General features: G+C 43.7%; 1 long non-coding RNA gene across 2 annotated transcripts in view; it reads right to left on the bottom strand.

Moving 5' to 3' along the window:
* LOC126920642 (uncharacterized) overlaps nt 1-24,255 on the bottom strand; it is a 126,011-nt gene that overhangs the window by 42,089 nt on the left and 59,667 nt on the right. Inside the window, exon 1 of one of the 2 annotated variants that reach the window (XR_007712039.1) lies at nt 11,470-11,731. The exons of the other annotated variant lie outside the window; for it this stretch is intronic. This is a non-coding gene — a long non-coding RNA (uncharacterized LOC126920642). Of the gene's footprint in view, nt 1-11,469; nt 11,732-24,255 lie in introns of those variants that run through there. 2 annotated transcript variants of the gene reach the window in all.

The raw sequence follows: 24,255 nt of genomic DNA on the forward strand, positions 1-24,255 counted from the left end.
CAAATTCGTTTAAACTGTATGTCTATTATAATTTTGGTAAGCTAGAATCAAGCAACAACGACGTAAGAACGTGTCGAAGAAGATTATCGAGATTTCGAGAAGGAAATGTTAATCAAAGATCGTCGACAAAATTCTAAATCACAGAGATCTGACGTAATTTCGAGATGGAAAAGTTAGTTTCCAAAGGATGGGAAGAAGCGATAGTGAATGAATCCTGTAACTTCATGTCAAACTTTGCAGAAGACGAAACAATAAAATTATGAACCCTGATAACTCAGGCCAGCGTTTCTCGCCAATGATGTCTGGAAAAATAAGTTAACGATCAAACTGTACGTCGTGTAAGACAGATCCAAGTTGCGAATCAGAACCCCGCGGAAACTCGTCGTATTTATTCTGCATCGTCGTAGCCGAAAGTATCTTCCATTTAAGAAGCGTAGACAATCGGGATTGCGAATTCGCTGTCGACAAAGGCGGGATCGCAATCAATAGGTCTTCTCAATGGAGGCCGTCTATCTCTAATGCCGTACATAATTTAGGCATTAAAATACGAGCAGCCGGTAGCGGAGGTGCTATTAGCGTGGGGTGTGCGAAAGCGGATGACGCCACCCGATGCAATTATACTTTATGCCCTCTGCCACCCCCTGCCGACGTCTCCTCTCTATTTCAAACCTGCCTTCATCCACGAAAGAGCCACTGCTCGTCTCTTCTTTCCTCTTCGACTGTGTCTATCTTATCCTTTCCCTCTGCATCATCCCTTAGTTATCCTCTCCTTTCCACCCTGATCCTTGGTCCACCCAGTTCTCGCTCCACGACGAGTATAGATTTATAACTACTTAAACTTTCGCGATTTATTTCCCGCTTATCGTTCGTCTGGATATGTTTACCCAAGTTTACTTATCACTTAGTGAATGCAAATGAGAGATCCGAGGGGGTGGCACTGGGTCTGACTTGAATTAAGCCGGAGTCGATCTCGGTTAATGTGTAGATCCAGCTGGCAACGTTATCATCGATCGTTCTGTTATTAATTTCTTGATTCTGGCCATTTATGGAAATTTGCATTTTTAGAGATATAATTAAGAAAAGGGTACTTTAGTAGAAAATTGTTGTACTTGCGATTAGTAAATATCGCGAAGGGTGGTATTCTTTGCATATTTCAATATTAACGTATTACGTGTATTACTTGTATTTTTGCATCTTGAAAATTCCCATAAATACAGAGATCCGTGATCTATTCGTTTCTTTGAGCAACCGTCATTGCTTTCTACTTTTAAACCTATTACGCTTACTATTAAACGTTGATGAATATGAAGGTGGAACTTGAAAATTGGAGAATTACTTTTCTATATTAAATATATACATGCAATAAAAATCAATAGTGTTACAACTCCAATTTTGTTAACGGAGAAAGTAACGAGGTACCGAAAGTTGGTGATTCTATCGATGCGAAGAAATTTTGAAGAAGAAACAATAGTGTCCACTCCAAATTCAACAAACGTACACGTTCGGAATAATTTGAACTAATTTTGGTGTGGCGAGCAATATTTTAAAGGACAGTGATCGAGTGTACAGAATATATCATGACAAAGCGACGGGTGTGAAAGAATGAGCCAGTCGAACGCGTTAACTGTTTCAACGCAGTGAAGTCATTTATTAGCCGTGTAGACTAAGTTGCTATTTTCGCGAAGCTGCTATGCCGCGTGTGTTGGTTTCGACTTTTGCAAGCCACGGTTGCAAGACGGATTTGATCGTGCCAAGCTGATGGCGATTTCACAGTGTATTTAGAGACGCGCCACGCTAAGGGCTCGATTAATTGTATTTAACTATCGAGTTTATATCGTGCTTATTTTCATCGTCCTATTTGCAACGCTATAGTATTTCACGTGAAACTCGCGACGATATCTTTAACATTGAAAATACTGCAATTGTCGAAATGACCAATTTATAGCTTTTCATAGATTTATGACGATCGTATCAGGGTGAATTTTTCGCGACTTCAATAATTCTTTGCAAAGATTTATCTCTTCAACCGAACTCGCCTCTCGTTTCTATTTTTTTAGTTTCAGTGATAAATGAGAAATCGAACAACAAACAATGTGAGTATCAGAAATTCAGGTTTCCAATGGAAACAGAAAACGCATTCTGATTAACGTTGAAAAAACAAAAAAATGTTATCTTTTTAAATTATTGATTACCCAATCTCTACCAACTTTCAACCCTACAGTAAGCAGCCAAATAGTTTCTGTACTATAATGGTGCCAAAAAGCACGGTACAGAAATTAGATCGGCTCATAATTTTTAAGGATATCGAAGCTCTTCATTGGGCGAACCTTCTATAAATAGTAGGAGGTCAGACGGTGCTACTTCTAGACTAATTACGGATGTCATTGAACTGGCTGAGAATTAGTTTTAGCGCTATTAACAAAGATTCTGATAAAATCTTCCTATATTTGACTCGGGTCTATCTCACAGATCTTTCGATCTTTCTTTCAGTAACCAGCGTGCACAATCGGGCGTCGAATATTCTCAAAGTTTTGGTACAAAATAAAATTCTTCCTTCTAATCAACTTATTCTCCTATTTCTTGAAACTGGTATGCCTGTCCTGGAAATGAAATTCAATTTCAACTAATAAAATATCCTTTCACGCTTGATTTCAATGTAATTAATCGATTTTCCTTCGCGCAACCCAAACTTAATGAATATTTTATATGGATTAAACGTCTGTCAGGAAAAGGATACAGAAAGAGGAAAAGAGCATCGAGAAAATTGATCGTTCACATACATCTACATCGTGGAAATTTTCGATCGACATCAGTGTCCAATTATTTACCGGAAAATTCCGACCAGCGACACGAGTTAAATGGCGCAAATTCAGACAGAGGCTAGGGACGGAGATGAGGAGGGGGAGGGAGAGGAGATGAAGCGGGAGGGTAAAATCTACTTTCGGTTCGCGATGTGTATTCGAATGCACGGGCTCACCTTTCGCGGACTGAAGGGATGCCGGCGGGGATAGGAAAAGGCGGACGAGTAATAGCTACGGAATATTGCAATAATATGCAAAGTATATGAGGGATATATTAATTTCGCGAAAACGGTGGAAATGTAGAGAGTTGCTGCCTCGGCAGAGCCCGGTTTCTGCGGGCTTCCGTGCCCAAAAGAGGCGGCACATCGGAGTCTGGGGGTGGAAGGTGGTCGAGACGAGAAACCGGGGGCTTCACAGACAAATAAATACACGATATTTCACCGGATGGGAAATGAGAGTTTGCTTCGTGGCTTGCTTACCGGCTAGACTCCGCGAAACTGAATTTTAATTCTGAGGAGCGTGTATCTACATACCTCGATTACCTACTCCGCCATATAATGTACGACAGATACGCTTTATTACATGCGGCGGATTCGTTGCCCTGTAATTCGTCCGACCGATGGAATGTCGTATTAAGTCGAATATCAGCGACAACCTTTTCCGGTAATGTTCCAACACGGAAATACTTTTAACTCTTCTCTCGCTATTTTCCGAGAGATTGCGCAATTTTGAGGACATTGGTCTGTGTTCACAAAATGGGATTATTTTTCATATTTGAAAAGAAAAAATACACGTGAATTTTAGTATAGGCTGTCGGTTCGAAAATTAGGTTTTGGAGAATCGAAGGATTGATCGGAATATTGACATATTCCAACGTCTATTGCTGTTTGATCCTTCGCAGACCCTTACAGTACACAGAGGAATTATCCTTATGCTTGCACCACGTACAATTTTTTCTCAAGTATATCACAACTAAAGTATTGCAGTATGAACTTTCTATCGAGGAAATAAATAAAACTCAAGTGTAAGATAACTTCCGCGAACTTTCTCCCCGAACAGCACCGCGACCAGACTCAAAATTCTTGGAATAAAAAAAGAGAGATGGAAAATGATATCGCAAACAAAACTTGCAAGTTTTCCAAACGCGAAGGGAGAAAGTAGAAGAAAAAAAAAAAAAAATAGAGGAAAACGGTAAACTCGGAAGGGCTCGTTTAGTAACCACTGTTCGAAAGGCCAAAGGCATCGAGGTTTGGTGACGCGGAGAGGTACGGGACCGAGAGCCGGTCATAAGTTCAAGCCAAGAATTCGCACGGGAATGAGGAATTGAAGTAAGTTGCGGCTTTGCCGACTCTAGCACTCGTCGTCCTCGTCGTCTTCGTCGTTGGGGCCGGCGATGGTGTGGTAGTACCGGTCGGTTCTGCCGGATAAAAAGTTGAGAAAAGCAAGAGTTGAGATCAATACCTCCGACCGACCGCCCCATCACGACCCCCTGGCTTCTCCGTAGAAGTCGCCAGACTTGTGAGACCTCTCAGAGACTTCGAGCACTCTTTCTCTCTTTCCCCTCTCAGTCAGCGTTTTCTTTCGTCAGGTAACACGGAGAAATGTGGAAATTCTCCTCACCCGGCCGCGAAACCTTGCCCCGAATCCTTGCAAGTAGTTCCTCTAACGCCACTTGCACTGAATTTATTCGATGTCGAGCTCGTTGTCATCGTTGCTCGCGATTATTATTGACAACCCTTGGTGACAAAACTGTTCGTTAGCGTGGCCCTTCGTTTATGCGTTCTTCTTCGTGATGTATCGATAATAATATACGTTCGACGCCTTAATTTAGTAAAAATTAAAAGTTCGAGATTATATGTAAAGGTGAGATCGATTGAGTGAATTTGGAATATTACATCAGTTGGACCAAGTTCTATCGTTCTCGTGCTTTGGAACACGTCAATTGTTTTAATCGAAACTTCGATATAATACTTGCAAACGTGTTTCACGTATTTCCATTCTTTTAGTTATTAGAATATTTCCCTGCTGTTTGGTCCAGCAAGTTTACATAGAATTTATTTTATTTAAATATACGATGGAAGCAAAAATAACAAAACTATAGCATTCGTCGGAAATAATCCAACGAACGTTCCGATCTTCCTTTCCAATTCCACTTCTCCGAACTTCGTCCGAAAAACGAAACAGATCGCACTCCTAGTCACATCCGAAGACGTTTTACACCCCGTTATAATTCACGGTTAATCCAATCTGCCTGTTAGAAGATCGCTACGTTGATCCGTGAGAATCCTTCTAGTGGTGCGAAGATACAACAACCGGTGACAGTTGCCGAAAAAGAAAACGTGGATGGTTGAAGAAGGGGATGGACGTGCAGACGTTGGAAGCTTCTTGGTCGCAGCAGGACGAGGGTTGTAACTCGCGTATATCCATAGCACATAATCTCGGATACCGCGAATGAGAGAGCCAGCTGAAAACGCGCGAAAGGAGAAGAGAGAAAACGAGGTCGTTCTCCTCCCCGTGACCACCCTCGGTCACCAACATTCCCCATTCCGGTCGGCTTCGGGCCGAGTTGTAGCTGCTAACTTAGTTTGTGAACTGCAAAATCCTCCGCCACCCACGAGGGCATACAAATAATAATTCTTTGTTTCGCGCGAGCACGGAGACGTGTAAATACCGGCGTAGCTCTCTCCAGCTCGCAGGGAGCCCTGCCAGACGCGGCAGAAGCGAGAAAGAGCTGGCTCGGGGTTCCAGGGAGGAGACTATTCCCGCGGTAACGCCTAAATCGCTCCAACAACTCATCCGCTGAAAGTTGCGACGAGCTTCGAAGATGTACGGCGGCAGGGCTTCACGGCTCTTCTTCCTCGCGAAACACTGCTTCATGGCCTCTTATTCGCCGCTCTGTCTTCTGTCTCTGTCCCTTTGTCCTCCGTTTCCTTGCCCCTTCCGTCCTTGATGACCATCAGACCGGCCCTCGGCTTAGGTGTTCAAGCGGTGTCTTTGAAGATGGGACCAGCTACCGTAATGCTGACATCGACCGTTCGTCTTGATTGAGACGAACGGGGTGCAGCAGTTGCCAGGGTGAAATTGGCCCCATTTTCAGGTGCGATTGGTCCCGCTCTTGATTGTGTTATGCTTGAAATTGCCTTCATAATTGGATTCATAAATTTTGGATTGTTGTCCGGTCCCGAGGAACTAATTCTATTGGTATTTTCATCGTAACGATCGTGATTTTATTGAGGATATTTTTACGTTCGTTTTAACGAGTTCAAAATTCTTCTTATCTTCTTTCCCGTTCTTAACTTTTTCGCCACGTGTTTAGCTATATATCGCAGATTGGTAATCGTCCGGTTCGACCACGAGTTATGGATTAAAGAAAGTTATTTAAATTCCAAACCTCGAACTTCAAAAACCAAAACGGTAGTTCGATTCATTTCGATCATCGAATCTTCATCGATCGATCGCTTACGATCTGTCGCTTACAACATTCCAGCAACTCTCTCTCAAAAAAAGGCAAGAAACAAAAAAAAAAAAAACAAGAAAACGGTATTCCAGCCGGAAGGAATGGGACAAAGTGCAGAGAAAATTGACGTGGAAAGTCCGACGCAGTCGTCCCGGACGGTCTGGCAATAACACAGTAAACTCGAAGAGGCTGGGAGGAAGGAACGCGGAGGCAGAGGAACAGAGAGAGACAGAGGGAGAGAGAGAGGAAGCAGAGAAAGAGAGAGAGAGAGAGTCTAGGTAAGAGAAGCAGCGTTGGAAGGAGGGAACGTCAGTGGAACGGTCGACAGAGAAGCCGGTGAGCGGCGGCAGGAGTAGTGGGAGGATGAAGGTGAAACCGGCGGTAGCGCGAGCGAGACGGTGATCGGACACGAGAGGAGAAAAGTGCTGAAGAAAGACGAAGATGGTGGAACCGGTGCTCGAGCTCCGCGAAGAAAACGCTTCGGTTTATTTCAGTTCGATTTTTCCAGTGTCGCCGTCGCCCTGACGACAATTCGCAGGCGCGGTACACTCTCTGTTCCTCTCTTCGTCACACACCGCACCACCGCTCTTCTTCCGTCGATACCTTTCTCCCTTGCTCCTATCGCATCGGACCGACGGAACGAACGAATGGGTTACGCCCAGATGCGCGCATCGAACCCTGGTCAATAGAATCGTTCTGTCTCCTGTTCGTAGTCGTAGCTTTACCCTCTCCAACGACCCCTCTCGGACAGTCGACGGTTCGGCAGCGTCGAATCGGAAAGGGGTGTAGCAGCGCAGGGTTGAGAGAGAGGAGTGCGTGTAGGTGCGTTCGGTCCACCTATAGAGGAAAGGGTGGACCCTGGCATGCCGAAGCAGGCAGGAGTTCAGCAGGGTGCTCCGGTGGCGAGCATCCACTGCCGGAGGACCACCCCCGCGCGATTGGAAATCTATTCCCACCCTCGAAGTCGAACCTCGACCTATCGGAGGGTTCGGTTCGGAGATATTGAGTCTGCGCTCTCTCTCCATTGCCGATGCTCGTCGTTCGTTTCGGTAGTTACGTTGATCCACCCCTCTTGCTGTCTCTCCTGTTCGCACCTCGTTTCTTCTTTCCTTCGTCTCCCACTCTTTAATCTTCCTCCTCATTTCGATGCTTTTCGACACTCGAGTTAGGCTAGCCCGCCTTTTTCTTCCGGCATTTGTCTCGTTTCGCCGACGACTTTCACGGTGAACCGGCTCTGTCGATCTTTAATGAGAAACTGCTGCTCGTTAGCGACCTTTCAGCGATGCTCCTCGATCGATCGTTTTATACCGGCGTAAGTTTGTCTCTTTCTGCTTCTTGCCATTCTTCTTCTTCTTTCCCTTGTTCTTTCGTGGAAAACCAGGTGAAAGAAAACAGAGATGGAGGTAGAAAAATGGGGAATGGTTAACGATGCTCGTCGGTAGCGCATCGCATCGTTAAAACCGAACGCAATGCGAACCAGTGCGTCGGTGACATGGAACTGTCGTTAAGTGCGTTTATGTCCGTTTAGCGGTGGCCGCGTGAAATATTTTCACAGCACACGGCCGCATGCATACGCGTGCATTGTGCCTGACCCGGCGGCCCCGGGGTCAGCCATACCTCATTGCACCGGACAGTGGTCAGATATTTTCACAATAGGTTCCGCGCCGGTGCTTTCATTGCAGGAAACTTCGCGGCTTGCCTGGGTGTTAAATGGCAGGTCGGCATTGAATACGCTTCTACAATACGGCCAGTACGCGGCAACGTAACGCGTGGCTTTGCCTTCGCTCGTGATAGGAATATTCGAGAGTGGACGTCTTCTTGCCTGGAAAATTTCACCGGGACGATACGTAAAATGGGACGGAGTTTACTTGAATAATGGCCCATTGTACGCCTGGCACCCTTCGACATTTTCTCCGCGATTAGACCAAACTTCCTTCCTTCAGATAAAATTCCTATTATAGTAAAAATAGCTATGTCGCGTCACTAAATTATTCTTAATCTTTCAACCAACAATTGACAATCTTTCAGACAGGATAATTTCTTTATCGAAGGATCTTTTACGCGTGATTTCATCTTGGTCAAAAGTAAATTATATACATTTACGTTGAAGTGGGATTTATCTTTATTTATTTTGAACTCTGCGATTATGAAAATTTTCTCTCCAAGAATATGATTAGCAAGCTGTAAAGTAAAAAATTGGAATCGAACGTACAAGAGAAATTGATCGATAAAGACAGCCATTTTGTTTGGAGAAAGCGAAGTTAAATCGGTTTGGTTCTGACTATGACGACTTGTTGATTATAAAACGAAAGGGAGAAGCGGTCGTACCAAACTAGCGTTGTTCGGAGACATAAAAACGAGCACGAACTTCCTCAAACTATCGTTTCCTCTCACCATATTTTAAGATCTTTCCAAGACTCGACCTACTTTAACCTCGTTAACATCACATTCTGTTACGGAATTACTTTACCAAATTGTACCAATGGCCAGCGACAAACCACCAAATATTTCCATAAAAATTCGCTGTGTTCCTTAAAAAGGAAAAATAAAAAGATAAAATAATCATTTTATTTGATTTGCAACTTTCTCTACTGACCTTGATCGTTAATACAGCAGTTCGTCATCGAGAGCAGAGAAGATTTTAAGAAATCGATAGCGGGATCGGTGTACCGTCGACCAGCCATTTCTTCGATAATGCGTTCATGCCCGACCGAACGAAGAGGCAGTGGCGCACGGCGCCGATAAAAAAGACGAGTTCTCTTTCTTTCTCTCTCCCGTTGGTTCGTCTATCGCACGCGATGCCGCTGGGGGCGGTGGCGGTGTGTCGAGGACCGTCGAAGGGGTGGCCAGACCGGTCGGGTGAAGGGTGGTCGAGAAAGAGAAAAGGAGAGGAATCGGTAGTGGAAAGAGAGCGCGGTTCGGAGGGAGGAGAAGAGGGCCGGGAGGGCGGAAGGAAGGAATGGAGGGAGTGCGGCGCATCGGGGGTGGGACAAGAGAGGGTATAGAAGCTATCGACGTTTTTACGTAACAAATCAGTCGTAACTGGCGCGCTCCGGTTGCGACCGTGCGCGGTAGAACGACCAATCAGAGAGCCAGCCGATATTCGATACCCGATCGCATCATAGGTTCCTGCCCGCTGCTCGAAACACCAAGGTAGTCCAATAGCCAGATGGGAAAAAGGGACGCGATAGAGGAGGAGAGAGGGCCGAAAGCCAGGGTGGGATGCACGGAAAGGGATGAACGCCGGAGGGAGAGGAGAGCACTCGCGCCAATGTCGTGGCGATGCGAGGGGGTGAAAGAGAAAGCGTTAAGCTTCGAGGGGGGAACAATTGCACCCAACCTTGTGGCAGACAATTCGTCGCTGGTCTCGCCATTTTTTCTTCCTTCCCGCCGCCTTCTCGAGACAAGCTCGTTGCTCCCATTGCTCGCCTATCTATGTGCCAAAACCTTGTTTCCGTGATGGATTAGATCGTAACGATACGATACGTGGAAGCCAATGCATACTCGAAAGTATCTCTGCGCTCGAGATTTATGGTAGATAGAAGGTGGTGGGGAAATGTCGCTTCTTACGAGGTCGTCAGTCGTGAAAATGCAAACTTTTCCTCCGCGTTCTTTAACGAAAAGTTTCGCCGCTTCTCAACTAACTTTTAAACTAATCAATGCTCTCAGCCAGATAAAGAGAACGAAAGTAACCGACTATACCCTTGAGCATGTTCGCGATGCTTAAACTGGCTGGCACTTTCACTCGGCGAACAATTCCTATTTATTATCTATGGAAAATGACGAATACGTCTCCCGGGATAATTAATGGATTTTCTCGTTTATCCTGCTCGGAGCACAACGCGTATCTGCCACTCGTTTACTCGAGTAAACGTTATGTACCGCATTCGCCAGCTGTAGGGGTCAATACCTCCGAGCTACTTTCGACTCGGTGTCGTTGGAAATAACTCAAATATCGATTGCACACAGTCCAGCCGGTGGAACCTTGGGCGACCTTGCCTGGTAGCGTTACGTCGTGCCGAAATACATACTCGTCCGGAGGAAACTCGATCTTAATACGAGCAGAGCGATGGAACGAAGGACGAAGGAGAACGAAGTTGGATACGTGATCAGCGAGAAGCGGAAAAATTGCGGGTAGCGGGGATAGGAGGTACGGCTACGGAAAGAAGACAAGCCGAGTGGATGGGATAGGTGATGCGAAGAGAGTGAACAGCGGGGGTGGCCGAGTGGGTGGTGGTGGCGATAGGGGATGCCGGTGGATAGGGGTAGTTGGTGGAAGTAAAGGCGCTAGCGTAGAAGGAGCGTTTTAATCTATGGTCGCTCACAGGAGCGGGACTCTGGGGTCGGAGCTCACCCCCCGCGGCCGGATTATAATCAACCCTTTTATCCTAGGCTTTCCATGTCGCTAATTTCCATAATTACACAGACGCTAAAATCACAATATCCTCTGCCGGCAGAAAGGAGTAACCTACGTGAGCTTCCTCCTCCACCCACGGCAGCGTCACACGAGGAGAATGCCTGGTTCGGAGGGTGAAAGCGCGGTACAGAGAAAGAGAAAGGGACAGAAGGCGAAAAAGGAGACGAGAAGCTGCGACTGAAAGGAAAAGAGAAGGGTGTACAGAGCAGGCTACGAGGAGGAGATGGGAGGAAGCGGCTGGCTAGAGATAAAGGTACTCTTTAGCTAGGATGGCGTTCGCTCGCATGTTTATGCACTCGTATCCGCGTGGCCGGGCATGGAAGTGCCTGGATAACCAGCCAAGTGACAACCCGGCAGGTCCCCGGCTGGCATAGACCTGCCAGCAAGAGCACGCCTCTCGACTCGAATTTTGAAAGGCAGCCAACTCGGAAAAGTGGGTTTAAAAGTCTCTCGATAAGTGCCGGCGTGATGGCCCGACGGGGACTGCCGTTGTTTCCACCTACTGCCTGTTAGAAACGTTTCTGTTCAGCGTAAAAGCGAGTTGCGCGCGCGAGTATGCGTTCAGACTGGATCGTTTCAACTTCCCTAGCCGGTCTAATCGTGTTCAACTTGAAATTCGGTTCATAAGAGGCGGCGTCGCACGACCATCGAACACGCTGTCGAAAAACTGCGCGAACGACCGTACATTCCATGTACGATGACCGAGGTCGGCCGATCACCGCAAGGATCACGAATGTACGGAAACTGAAACGTTTGCCAAAATGTAGACAGACAGAGAGAGAGAGGGTAGTTACCTTCCGGATGATCGAGTCCCTGTAATCCTGTTTCGGTCGCGATCCTGTCTACCTCTCGATATTCCAGCACAGGAGGACTCACCGAGTGACTAGGGTTGACTTTTCTCACTTTAACCTCGCGATGCGATGCTTGGCTTCGGGAGAGGGTGGAGGAGGAGGTTGCTGGGGCTGTATCGAGCGGCCCTCCTACATACATCTATCTCCTCCGACTCCTACCCTCTCCTGGCCGTTCCTCTTACCCGCCTCCTCTTTCCCTCTTCCCCCCCCCCTGACATTCGTGGCCTTCCACCCCTTCCACCCCTTTCCAACCTTCTCTACCTCTTCCACCTTCTCCTCCTTCTCCGGCTGTGTGCCTCCCTCCGCGTCCTCTTCACCCATCCTTCGCGACTCACCTACCTAAACCCCGTCTCTCCTCGGCCACCCCCTCTCGCCACTTCTCTTCTCCTTCTCAACTCCGACAGACTCTCTCCCGCGTCCTTTCTCTTTCCTTCTTTCCCGTTCTCCCTCTGCGCCCACAGCTCTCGCTCTCTAGGCCTTTGCCTCGAAAACGCTCTCACCGACAAACAAACCGCAGACACTTTGCAGTTTTACGCAATCGTAAGTTCCTCCGTTTGTTTACTCGTTCAACGTTTGTGCGAATATTGTTACGCACGGGGGTCGAGATCAACCGAACGGGGTCTCTCCGTCGCGTCGTCATGTGCAGGATAATAAACACCAGGGAAAAAACGAACCAACTTCCCGAGAACCCTATAAAACTTTCCTCTCTTCTGCTGCCGCGTCGTCGCTTCTGTTTCTCACGTGTTGCCACGACGTCGATCATCGCACCCTTATTCTCGCGGTGGACCTTAAATTTTAATTAAAGGGAAAGCGTTCGTCCAAGTTCATCGATATCGCAGTGATCGCTTCGCAACCTCAGACTCCTGAGTAAATCTTCGTGAATCTTGTCTGAAATTGTTCACCTTCTCGAAGAGGAGACAACCAAGGCGAGCACAGGACGTTCCAAGTGGCGACACTCTACAGCTTTATGCACTTTCCTTTGCTGCTCGGCGCAGGGTTAGGTGAGTAGGACGCCCGGCACGGGGAAGGGGGATTGCTCGACGCCGAAATTGCTTGCAGTGTCGAGTTGCCGAGAAACTTTGGATTTCGGACGAGCGGCGAAAGCGGCGAGGGGAAAACCGAGTACAAGGTCACGCGTCGGGGCTGATTATTAACTTTTCCGACAAAGATCCTGGCCATCCCAGTGACTCTCCATTGAACCTGCGATTACCTTTATCATACGATACTCGTACACTTCTTATCTCTGAATTTTTTAATTTGCCACGTGTTCCTCATGTGTGTCGATTTTAAATTATTAGATACGTTGCAATTATTAAAATACGTCTTTAACGTTTTGTTATTATTCGCAAACATTGATATTTCATGATTTTTAGGGATATTTGTTTTTAATTATATAGTAATGTGGATTGTGATCATTTAGAAATCCAAATGTTTGATTCGTTCGATAAACAGACGTTAGATGTATACTCATAGAAATTTAGGTTATATGTATGTCAGGTAATTAAGGGTTCTACTCTTGCAGAAGCACATCTCAGGGATTGTTTCAAGTGCAAGGGCACAACGAACAGGGAAGCACGCAAGTTTGCTTGTGTTCAAGGTCACGCTCGTCCTAAACCTTCTACCTTGCATTGCTTGTCCCAAGAAGCAGGAGCGCTTCAAAAATAATATTCGAGATAAAAAGTTAATTACCACTGTCGAGGTAACAACATTAACCTGACCAGATTTTCCCAAAGTTCATTTGAAGTACATATCATCAAGTCGCTTTCTAACTTCTTTATGCTGCACGTTACTCCAACTACTGACACTCCGAAAGTACGATCCGCGGTGAAAAGAAATCTACGATAACAATTATAAGTTAGTCAAATTTTCTTTTCGAAAGGAATTAATCTACATCTGGTTACAGAAAGTATCGGCATATGCCTTTATTTTGCAATAAAGCAGTTTTTCTCACGTTCTATACTTTATTTTCATAGTATCAAATTTTCATAATTAAATTAAAATATTAGTAAAGAAAGAAAAAGGAAGAAAGAATGAAAGTATCAGCGATGTATAACGAAATGGTACGAAGTTTAAACTTAATTACACCTGATTAATTAGTACTAAAATATGTAAATGCTGTAATAAACACAAGTGTGTATCGATACCTTTTCTATCCATTGTACATTGGTTTCTTTCGAGTGTTTAAAATCAGAACGATCCAAGCACCGATACTTCGCAAAACTACACTCGACGTGACATCCACAGAGAGATAGGCCAATGACCAGTAAAAATATGTTACTTGGAATTTCCAGAGAAACGCCAGTTCTAGCACCGAGTTATTCGTTATTTTCCATGGTCGTACGTATTAATCGGACCCCATGCACGTGTACGGAACGTCTTGGATGTACGACACGGTCGCGAGGGATGGCGGGGGACGTCGCGGGCGCGGACGGGGGCGTCGAACGGCGCGGTGGTGCTGGACGAAGAAGAGGGGAGGGGGCTGGTGCTCGGGTGGAGGCGGAAGAGCGCGAGGAGAGGCAGGACGGGTGGAGTAGGAGAGCAGTATCTTGGAGACTTCGCACTGTATCTTGAAATGAGTTTTGTTGGATCAATAAGTTCCACTATAAGAACACTCTCGCTCTGTCCCGGTATATCGGGGTGTTGGTTCTGTTCGTGTTTATCTGTGTCTGCAAATAGATACACGCCGTACATGAGTCTCTCCCCTTCTCCTCCCCCTCGCCGCTCTTCTGTCTTTTCTTCGTCTCTCTCGCCCGCCCTCCCCACTACTCTCTTCGTGGAACGAGCTTCTCTCCCTCGATCTTCCCTCTGCCACCGAACGAACGTCTATGTATCTGTCGCACCAGTCGACTATGTACGAATAGGATAGTCGCTACAAGCATTTTGAGATGAGTCGAACTCAATCTCGCGGCAGACGTGGCTTTATCCGGAACGAATCTACCTGCCGTGGTGATCACGTGAGCATGGATACGCGAATTTCTGTGATTGCCGGTACTCGAAAATGTGCGGGGGATGATGAGGCACCGGCGATGCGCTAGAAATTTAGACTGCGCCTGCGAGGTATGATTAATACGCTCGACCAAGATATAACGCGAAAATCTGTCTATTTTGGGGGGATCGCGAGGCGTTTAAGAAGCTACCGAATGAGTCATGTGTGATGTTTTATATCGCTAACGATGCTTGTCAAATAGAGCAAGTCTTAGTAAAACATGTATCATTTTTTATATTGAAGAATTCATACTGCTCGGTTCAATGTCTGATAAAAAAAGATCCTAATCTATGAATTCCAATATACACGAACTCTTTCGCAAAATATTTTACAGACTCATGTTATTTTCTCTTTATTCGAGATCTGAATCGAACGTATCGATAATCAAATGTTGAATATCGATAGATAATTTTCAAGAAATTTCCAAAAAATATCAAGTTATATAATAATTGCAAAAACCACACAGTATAATAAAATTACCCTTTAAATCCACGCTCTTAGGTTAATAAGTTTATATCTGGGCTAAACCTAAGAAATGAAGTCACATTGTTGCAAGTTTTTCCGCAAGCTTCCACCGGAGAATCGGGGTTTTGCAGTCAGGCTGTACCAATGCCAGCCAAGCATTACCGTATGTACCAATAGAATAGAATCTATATCGGGCAGCACCGTGGGGGTGGTTACATAAGACCATACTCTCTCCCTGGTGCACATCGACAGCGTTGCAAGCAGGTACACGTCGCACACGCATTCACGTACACCACGACGGAGTCAGACAGTGCAACCAACCAAACAGTGTCGCAGTGTAGCTAGCAGATAGGGGAAACAATTGCTATCGGCCCGTAACAAATGCGCGGCAACCTGCGTTCGCAAATCAGCCCCCGTTCTCCTTCGTTCTCCCGCACCTCCTTCCTGTACCTTTCGTTCGCCACGCGTCGACTACAGAGCGATCATTATATCTTCCGATTAAAATAACGTTAATGCCTTTCTCTCAAGTTTTGCGACTATCGTAGTCGGTACGTCTCTCGTTTCAACCCCTCAGACGCAGTTTCAAGCTGAGCTTCTTGGCCCCGTGCCTGCGTCCTAGCTCCGAGCGCCGGTAATGGCGCCGTAAATTAAAAGTTTGACTTATCGTGCGATTGATTTCACGGATGGCAATCCGCGGTGCCGAGGATTCGCTCAAATGGCGTTGATAATTTCTTGGATGACTAGTTGGGAAGTTTTTTCTGTGTTGAAATACTGTAGGGATATCTTACTCGGTGAATATTCGTGTTAATCGGACGATGGCAATGTACGATTGAGTTAAAAACCTTACACTTTTTGCGAGTTGTTCTGACTATAAGCGAAGAATAAAGTTATATTTCTGTACGTAAAACATTACGAGACAGAATTTTCTCCGGTTGAAGATAATTCAACTATTAATATTGAAACAACAGTAAAGTACTAAAAATATTTACAGCGAATGTAGTCTTACATTTGATCTACCAGAATAAAAATATATGATACCGCACAAATTTTCGTAACTATCTGACGAACAAACTCAAAGCATTAATACTTATCGGTATGTCTTCAGTTACTCGACCAACGTGGAAACGAGTATTCCTTCGCTTTCATTTTCTCATATCGCGGCTAGATTAACACGTCCTAGAAACGTGCTATCTCTCGGTTCACACTAGAGCGAGGAGGTAAGATTGCGACGTTCATTCGGGCTGATTCTAGAGAAGGCCCATTCCTTGATCTCGCCACAATAAAGCTGATCATCGAGTCACGACAACTCGGAGCACCTTTCCCCCCATTTTGGAATTTCTTCGTTCATAAATATCTAAATCTCCAGGCCCTTTTACCGCGAACAGAGAGAAGCCCTTTGTGCCGGACAATCTCGAATGATAATCAGAGTCCTCTTGTGTCTCCCGTGTGTGGAACGGCGGTACCGTTTTACAACGAGTCCCGGTAAATCATTCCGGACCGTCGTGGAAACGTCTCGGCCACGTCACGAGATTTGGTACGCTCGTTCCGCGAACGTGAATTCTTCTTCTTCTTCTTCTTCTTCTTCTTCGTACACCTCCACTCGATCCAGCGCGGTCCGCGATGCGCGTTTGATAACGAACTCCAGTCGGAACGAACCGTTCTAGAGATCCCGCCGCACTGTCCTAACGGTGGGAGAAAAATTAGTGCCACTTGTGGCCGATGTGGCAGGGGCTGCGTTTTATCGCAGACTCTCTTATGGAGAGGTTTGCCCACGGATACCCGACATAGTAATGTTTGCTGACAGTCGATGTGGTCGCTTTTTACTACTTAAAAGGATTCAAAAGTAGCTAGAATCATTTTCCTTTTTTTGTTTTTTATTGGACCAGTTGTTTGGAAATTTGGTATAGTCGACAGAAGACAGGTATTTTGGCTATTTCTTTGAATATTGGAAGAGGTGCATAGCTTCTTTTTGTTGCGTTATTACATTTGGACTGGTTATTAGAAAACTTGGTATAATTAGCAAGTAGCAAAGAAAGGAAGGAATAATAAAGGTTATTTCTTGGAATATTGGAAGAGGTGCTTAGTTCCTTTATTGCGTTGTTACGATAGGATTATATAGTATTATGGATAAAAATGTTTACTTGCTATGGCTAAGTAAATATCGCTTGGTTGACACGAAGTTATATAATCGATATTAATAGAAAATTAATGGCATATTAGCTAGTACAACACGTGCAGCGCGCTATATGAACCACTCGGCCATAGTTATCTATAAATTAAAAATAGAAAAAGCTGATGATGTTACGAACATTGTTAGAAGTAGACACCCCTTAGTTGGTAAGAAATTATATAATCGATATTAATGGCACTTTATACAGTATAACACGTGCAGTGCAGTATATGGGCTACTTAGTCATACTGATCGACTTCATTAATTAAAAATTACATTGATTAAAGATAGAAATAAGTGACGATGTTATGAACATCATTATTTGAAATTTACTTTATAATTTAATATTACTTACGCTAGTTTCTTACAATATACGAAGCGAAGGAAGCAAGTCATTCAATTGAGGAAAACTGAATTCTAACTTCCTACCTGTTTAATGATACTGACAAATTTATTAAAGTTAAAATGTTCACCAATTTATATACTACAGGCTCCTGTATACTATAGTATATTGGTGCATTAATTCTAGATAAGTCTATCACGAAAATTGAAAACGCAGGTTACCTCGCATTCTCTCCATTCCTTCGATCAGTAAGCTGATTCATATTTTTACAAGTCTAAAAACTCACTCAAATTTCAATAATTCTGATACATGTACATACATATCGTAAAGAAGAAAAACTTGAAAATGCATCTGTACCCAAGCCGATAACCATGAACATTATTTTCTAAGATAAAAGCAATTCAGATTGGAAATTGAATGTCTACGTCCACGGTGTATTTCGAGAAATCTGTCGACAAAAAAAGCACCATTTCTAAGCACAATGCTAAGCATTCCACGGCACCGATTACCTCATTCCAACGCAGATTGCACGTAGCCTGAATAAGGTATGGCTGCTCGCGCGTCGATTCCTATCACGATACGAGGAAACTCGAGCAGGATCCGGATTGCACATGCGAAAATCCGATGCAGCGGGGCGACGCTGCGCTGTTGCGATAGACGCGCAAGCTACGCTGGTTCACGCGCGTAATTAGAAGCCGCCGCGAACAATGAGGAGTATAACTTTTATTTCGCTTATCGGACTAGCCTATCTACTCCTCCTCGGGCGGTACCTAGGCGCGTTTCGCGCCAGCCGCGCCATGCAGGAAACTATTTAACTGATTGTCGCTTCGAGGTAAACTTTGCAGTCACTTTTCCGCACGATACAGCTACTTCCTGCTCGAGTTACTTAGCTGTGTCGCGGGAGGAGCTGGCGTGTGACCGGAGCGGAGATGATTTAGCCGCTTCGAAAAAAAGCAACCTCTCTGGGAAGCTTTCGGCGAAACGTTCGCGTATTTTGACGATCGATGCCTTGCTGTTGAGTAAACAGCCGAGTCATTCTGATAAAATCCAATCAGTGATCAAGTATTTTAAAGGCGTGTACGTTATATCGTTGGAAAATCTATAAATTCGAGATTGATATAACAATGTATAATATATATAGTTTCTATAATTTAAAAAAAATTTTATTATACAAAAATACATATTGCTATAACAATAGGTATTAATAAAAAGTGATTTGTGTGAGTGATAGGTATCATACGAGATAATTCATTTCCCGAAAGATTTAAATTCTGTACAAACACCTATATTATACAGTATTAGTTACGACGAAGAATAACTTGCTGAAGAGCTACAATTATTTTTCTGTAAGAAATATCAATGACACGAAAGATCAGAATAAAACGAGTCTACTGGAAATCGATAAAAACTACATGGTTAAATAAGTGTATAACTAATCGGAACAATTTAATCCAGTTTCGCTGAAGTAACCAAGTTTTGCCAAGACCTACATTCCTTTTCGTTACATTTTTCTATCGCCAGACAGAGGACAGCTCTGTACAAGGGTATCACAAAGAAATAACCACGGTCTGGCATATCCACCTACTCAGGAAACTTTTAATGCGGCTCCAAAGTTAAAGTCCACCTTTTCCACCTTGAACCTCTTACTTTCTGACCGTCCTGTTCCTCCCTCTCCCTTCCACTCACTCAGCTCACTCTCACGGAGCGTGGCTCACACCAGCGTCCCGACGCGACGTCGGAGTCCTTCGCTCGAGACGTCTCTAATCGTAATGGTCGTGGAGTGTTAATGTTCCCGTTAACACAGCTGAGGTGTTTAACCTTGTTAACTTGCGCGACTGCCGCGACTCTGACCGAGCATGCATCTCCACTTCCCGGTTGTGGTAATCACTGACGTGTATATGTATATGTATATATGCGTCTCGTAACTTCCTTTTCTTTTTCTAAACTTGTTCCCCTTTTCGATTTACAGAAAAAAGATAGATACACATCATTTAAAGACGTCGGCGTCGAAGTTGTATTTACTATTTGATATCTACCGATTATGACTGTTTTAATCGTGGATTTTGTTAAACATTACTTACTCTATATTTAATTGTATTGTCAATTTGTTCAGTAAATAGTAGAAAAATTGGTCAGCTGATTTGATTATCAATATTTTTGCCTTTGTATAAGAGTTAAAGTTGATCAATAACGCTAAGTCTTTAAAGTTAGACGGAAATCTACTTTTCTAAGAAATTGAACTGTTAATTTATTCGCCACTCTCTCTCTCTCTTTTTCTCTCTATTGCTGTATAAGTCAATTTAAATGTGTCATCAATCAATATTCGACAACTTGTACTCAAATTCCCTGAAACTAAAGCAATTTTAGTCTCCACAACCGTCCTCTACAAAGCATCTATCTATTCATCCTAACTAATAATAGCGTTCAGTTTTCGATCACGCGAACACGCGACAAGAAAATAGGCGGACGATCGACATAGAAACGTTGCGAGGGTTTAGCTGGCCGATTAACGCGGGGGTTAGCAGCGGCCATAATCAGTTTCCGTGCTAGGACGGTCGGTCAATCGACGGAACGACAATTTCTAGAGGTATTTTCAGCTCCCGGCGGGCCAGTCTTCTGCAGGAATATATCGATAGGACGAGCATTATCATATTATGGAACTCTCCATACAGTTTCGGCCGACCTCCCTTCCTTAATTTAAATTCTATTACACCCGATCTCTATTCCCTCTTTCCTATGAATATTCAAACTCGACGAGACCAGCCTGCAGCCACCCCGAGCCGTCCTCTCTTTCCAGCATCTATCGAGTATCCAAAGAATTAAATTAATATACCGGGCAAAACAGCCCCCATTTCCCTTCCGACGTCTCCTCCGGGCCTCGTCGCACTAGAATCCACTGACACATCCCCTTAGAGGAGCTCGTCTCGACGGCCATTAACGTCATTTTCGCGATAAAGCGGGATAATTAGCCTGCAAAATCAAGATCCAATCGATCTGACCAGATTTTCACGGCAGCCTGCGCGAGCCTGCCACCGGCAACTTTGATCGGGACTTTTGTCGTCCTCTGCTGTTCGCCAGTTAACCTTCCGTACTTGAGAACCAAATTATGAAATAAATAAGTCCATTGTTTTTTCGACATTGTTTTATATGCGTTGTCGTACTGACCTATCTTCGTTTTATTGGAACGGTAAACCATTTAGCTCACGCTGTAGGTAAACAAGATTTAATGCTGTAAATTATTTCAACTATTCTACAGTAAACATACACAGAATTAATGTGTTATAGTTACTCGAACAATAAAACGTGCGATATTTACAAAAAGATGTTGCGTGTATATGATGGATGTAGCTTGCAGGATCTTTGCAGGATTCATTAATATTTGTACAAGCTATTAGATACAGTTGACCTAATTAGTTTTAATTGTGAGAAAAAACAGCTCAGACAAGATACAGTCCATTTCCTTTCCTTCTCTTCCCTTTTCTTCTTCTCTGGTTTCTGCATTGCCAGGGTAAAGTATTAAAACTTGATTTCCTCAATAAAGCCGTTTTTACGACATTCTTTGTCCTTTCCCCCATCCCTCGTAAGTACGTAGTTATCATTATTATTACACTTATTAGTAAGAAATAAATTGTCAGAGCCACTCGAAGGTCACATATTAATTTCTCTCTGCACATTCCACAATATCATAGAATGAAAAATATAATATTCAGCTTAGACAAAAATAAATATATAAATCGCCTCGCGGTGCAGTGAAAAAATCATTAATCGGGCATCGGACGTAGATCCGAATCACATTCATAATATTTCGAAGCTGCGTACACACAAAGCATGGTCGGTAATGAATCACGCGAGCTTTTGTTGCAGACGCATAATGATCGCGCGAGGCGGACCGACCGCGCCATGAAATATAATAAATCGCTCGTAATGAAGCAACATTGTAAGACACCGGCCACTTAAACAGCCGTCGCTAACGGGCATAACTTTTCCACCCAACCAGAAGACGATATTAATCGCGTACATAGCGTTTAATGCGCGAGCTATGGCATTCATTAGGCGGTTGGCTTCGATCTTATCGGTTTCATCTTGCAGAGCTAATACACTCGGCCGCGCAAGGGTGCACCAGGAATCGCTCGTCACTCATTGTTTCGACGCCACCACTTTCGATTCCAATGGAAATCTACAATCTACAACTCTACAAGAGAATACACTTTCCCCTTTTTATATCATGCAGACATAGAGGAAGCAAAAAGTCCATTAATGATTCGAAATATTTGTTATAACGATCTACAGTAGAGCTTCTTTCATCGACAAATAAGTTCATATAATAAGAGTTCTCTCATTATTCTCACTCCTTGACGATGAAAATGATTTTTCCTTTATATAATAAGAGATCACGTTCAAGTAAATCATCACAAGCTCATTGAATCGAATGTTAACGAAAATTTTATCCTAATAAATGGCGCTACGGTATATTCAATTATTATTGCGTGACGTTTTCAAAAATATCGTCGAGCTACAGTATACTAGGAATTTTGTCGACAGACAAATAGTTCATAAAATTGAAATTCGTATAATGCAACTTATATTCGTCGCTTTGCCTCCTTACCTATTATCGTTCGTTCAAATGATAAGAATTTACGTTTAGGTAAACAAATTGAATGAGAAAATTTCCAACAAATGATGTTTAGATAAATGGATATCTAGCGTATTTTTCCATTGGAAGCTCATTCGGTATACCGTGCAACCATGTTATAGGAAATAGCTTCCACTTCCCGGTTATTTGCAGTTTTCGCGAAAGAAACGGCGTGTAGAAGACAGAATCATTAAGGAAAGGAACATCCGGCTTCCATAAAGAGATACGTAATTCCTGCCGCTTTTGTTCAAGCTCGACTAATCGCTGGCATTATCGCCGGCTTCAACGAATCAGCAATGAAGTAACCACGAAAATAGTTTGTATATCTAGAATTGAATCGGTCTAATTAATGCTCCGAGTTGTTCGAGAATTTTATCGCTGACTGCTTTCTGCTCGATATTTGTCATAATTGGGGCTATATACAATCGTACGAATAATTTCGTATCAATCTTCCTCTTTCTACCTATACGCTCTAATAACACTACTTTTTTCACCCGCATCTCCATTTTACACTCTTAATTGTTACACTTTTAATTTACCTTTGAATAAGTAAATAATTCGCTCATCTGATTCATGTCTTATTATTATTTATCATCTGCTACATATTCAGAATTGGTGAGACAGTTTCAAGTCTCTGTGTAACTTGGTCATTCGTGATTCGAGGATTCCCGATATCTGCGGTGAGATTCCTTTGTTCCAACAAAATTCTAATCAATCTGATTAAAGCAACTGCTGTCAACTGTCTGAGTTTAAGCTTCTGTTATTTGGAGGAAAGTTATAAACAATACATAAACAATATTTTAGAGGAAACTGTCAAAATTCAAAGAATATTTAACTAAATTGTAAGAGGAACAAAATGTCTCACTACAAACTTTCTATTTCAGATTGATTTGCTGAAAACATTTTCTTTTTAAATGCGTTACTCATTCGGTAAACCACCAATACCGATAATTATGCGAATTATTTATTCTCTGACAGATTTATAAACGAAATTGTATCCCTAGCACAAAAATTGCCACCTTATTCAATTAATATCAGATTGTATTCTATCAATATCATATACATATGAATCATATATATGTTATGTGTATTTTATTTATTATTCCACAAGTTTATACATAGCGCAAAACCTACGCTACCCCGCATTACAATTTCATTCGATCAATCTTTAAACGTCTGAACGTATAATCCAAAAAACTCTACAGTTCGCCAAAAAAGACATTCACTGTAACACGAAGGATCTTATATTCGCACAAACGTGTAATATCCCAAGTTCTGTGGCTCGTTGTATATCAAAGCATTATCATGTATCATCGTTCTTTCAACTTCGGCAGGTCGATTATGATCCATAGACGATCATGGCTACTCCGTTCCACGAACAATCCTGACACTAGAAGCACACGGTTGTACAGTTTTCCCGAACGCGATCCATCATCATTCGCGCGTAACGCATACCTCTGAAGACGCGAGTCGACCTCGGTTGAGGCAAGTAGACCGTGTCCTTATAGCCGTGCCGGGAACGCTATTTAATGATGGGATGGGTTAGCTTGTTATGTGATAAATTCGTTAGAAACGTAATTATTGATAAGTGTTAATGAGTACAAGCGTGCATGCAGGGTACATCATTGTGAATCATGCGGCCGAGCGTTTACTCACGCACAACAGCTTGCCCGTGCACAAGCCCATTGTTTGGCGAGATGCACGCGTGTGCACGGGGATCGACCGCGTTATCGAGCTCTCCTACACCAGCCACGAAGATCCGACGGTAGGGGTCGGAAAACTCAGTAAGATCACCGATAAATATAGCGCGTCGAATGAGCGGCTAGCCCTCTGGTTAGATCTTACGATCTTGATCATGGCCCGTCGTGCACAACGCCGCGGTTTCCTTCTTCTTTCCTCTTGCGAATCTCTTTCTTTTCTCTCGCGACCTCGCCGCGGACGCTCTTTTTTCTTCCGATTACACTCCTGTACTTGAATACTTTTTAGTTTTTGTCATGGAGATAGTTATATTTGATGAATTTTTAAATGTATACTTGGGCTTGTTTGTATCACGCGAGGCTCTGTAGTGACATAGTTTTATCATTCATGTAATTCTCTACGAGTATGAAACAGGAATATTACTTAAAAAGTGG

The sequence above is a fragment of the Bombus affinis genome, chromosome 9, assembly GCF_024516045.1.
Source record: "Bombus affinis isolate iyBomAffi1 chromosome 9, iyBomAffi1.2, whole genome shotgun sequence".
Classification (NCBI taxonomy): domain Eukaryota; kingdom Metazoa; phylum Arthropoda; class Insecta; order Hymenoptera; family Apidae; genus Bombus; species Bombus affinis.